Below are 2,400 nucleotides of genomic sequence, written 5' to 3'. Positions count from 1 at the left end.
GCGGAAACGACCAGCCCCTCCCGGAAGCGGAAATCCTCCTTCCCGCACCGCCTGCTCCTGTCCACTGTGTGCCGCCACCTCTGCTGCCACCTGGCGGGATCCCGGCGACACTGCGGGGAGAACCGCCCCCCCGGGAAATGTCGGCTGCTGCCTTTGGACTCTAATGGTGGGGCCGGGGCAGAGAAATTGAGGGGAATTGGGCAACAGCTGCTCTGTGCTTGGACTAACTTGGACCAAGACACTTACCTAAGGCCTCTGTCTCTCAAGGGCTTCAGTTTGCCCTTTTGTGAAATGGTCACATAATTAACAAAGTCCATTCATTTATTCAACAGGCATTTATTGTGCACATGAACATGGCAGACGCTATTCTAGGCACTAGAACACAAGCTGGAAATAAGACAGACAAGGTCCCCAAGAGATACGCTAGACAAAAAAAAAAAAAAAAAAAAAAAAAGCAAATACTCTCAGGTAGTTTTAATTGCCAGGAAGGTGTTAAAAGACAAAATTCAAGTAAATCTGAAGATCTAAAGGGCTTTATTAATTCGTGAATGAGGCAGCATCCCATCTTGCAGTTGAAGGGAAGATCCAGAGGGCTACAAAAAAGAAAGGTTTTAAAGATAAGACAAAGAAGTCATAAACAAAAAAGGATTATTTACGGTGTGGCCGCCTTTCTTTGGAGACAAAAGGGTCTTAGGTGGATTACATCATCTGCCTTTGGGGGACGGAGGGGGCCCATGTGACAGATTGATTACCTTACTGGTTCTGACCAGACAAAACTTTTTTTTTTTTTTTAAAGATTTTATTTTTGGGGCGCCTGGGTGGCTCAGTCAGTTAAGCGGCTGCCTTCGGCTCAGGTCATGATCCCAGGGTCCTGGGATTGAGCCCCGTGTCAGGCTCCCTGATCAGTGGAGAGTCTGCTTCTCCCTCTCTCTCTGCCTACTTGTGCTCTCTATCTCTCTGTCAAATAAATAAATAAAATCTTTAAAAGAAAAAAAAAAGATTTTATTTTTAAGGGCGCCTGGGTGGCTCAGATGGTTAAGCATCTGCCTTTGGCTCAGGTCATGATCCCAGAGTCCTGGGATCGAGTCCTGTATCAGGCTCTCTGCTCCTTGGGAGCCTGCTTCTCCCTCTGCCTTTCTCTCCCTCTCTGTCTCTCATGAATAAATAAATAAAATCTTTAAAAAAAAAAAAGATTTTATTTTTAAGTAATCCCTACATCCAACGTAGGGATTAGGGATTCTGAACTCACAATCCTGAGATCAAGAGTCACCAGTTCCACTGGCAGAGCCAGCCAGGCATCCCTGACCAGAAAATTTCTAACTGCCCAATTAAGACTACATTTCTGGGAGAGGCTGAAAGTGCAATTAGGTTAGGTGTTAAGCCGGGTTTGGTGATTTGTCCTAAGTGATGCCATTTGGGCCCTATGGTTTTCTTCTTAACAAAAATAATGTGGTAGAGTGATTTGGGTCAGGGAAGAACTCTCATCTGAGTTACAATTTTAAACAGCTAACCTGGGATTTAAGTTCTGAGAGGACAGGGACATGAATGGTCTTTTTTCACTCTTCCCTGTGGCCCCAGTACTTAGAGCAGCAGTCTCTAAACTTTTTTGTTTCTGTGTCTTAAAAAATTTATACTCCAACAAAGATTTTTTTTTTGAAGTTGACACCCCAAAACTCTTGTCACAACTTTTTATTTTTTTAAGATTTTATTATTATTATTTTTAAAGATTTTATTTATTTGACAGAGAAAGAGAGAGAGGGCACAAGCAGGCAGAGTGGCAGGCAGAGGGAGAGGGAGAAGCAGGCTCCCCGCTGAGCAGGGAACCCAACGACATGAAGCTCGATCCCAGGACCCTGGGATCATGACCTGAGCTGAAGGCAGATGCTTAACCATCTGAGTCACCCAGGCGCCCCTAAGATTTTATTTTTTAAGTAATTGCTACACCCAACATGGGGCTCAAACTCAGAATCCTGAGATTGAGAGTCGCATGCTCTACCGACTAAGCCAGCCAGGCACTCCTGCCACAATTTTAAATAGTGGCAATGGCCTATTTTCTGGCTTGATGTTTCTTTTTTTAAAGATTTTATTTATTTACTTGTCAGAGAGACAGAGAGAGAGAGAACACAAGCAGGGGGAGCGGCAGGCAGAGGGAGAAGCAGGCTCCCTGCTGAGCAAGGAGCCCGATGTGGAACTCGATCCCAGGACCGTGGGATCATGACCTGAGCCGAAGGCAGACACTTAACTGACTGAGCCACCCAGGCGTCCCTGGCTTGATGTTTCTTGTTAAGTGCTCTCAATGTATTTTCATCACAACTGTAGAGCTGCAACAAACAAACACACAAAAACCTGTAGAGCTGAATATTTAGCTCATCTGGAATGTTACCACCTTAATTAATTGGC

This window comes from Mirounga leonina, unplaced genomic scaffold (assembly GCF_011800145.1).
Source record: "Mirounga leonina isolate KUSES-001 unplaced genomic scaffold, KU_Mleo_1.0 Mir_104, whole genome shotgun sequence".
In the NCBI taxonomy this organism is placed as follows: domain Eukaryota; kingdom Metazoa; phylum Chordata; class Mammalia; order Carnivora; family Phocidae; genus Mirounga; species Mirounga leonina.
This window is presented reverse-complemented; position numbering follows the sequence as displayed.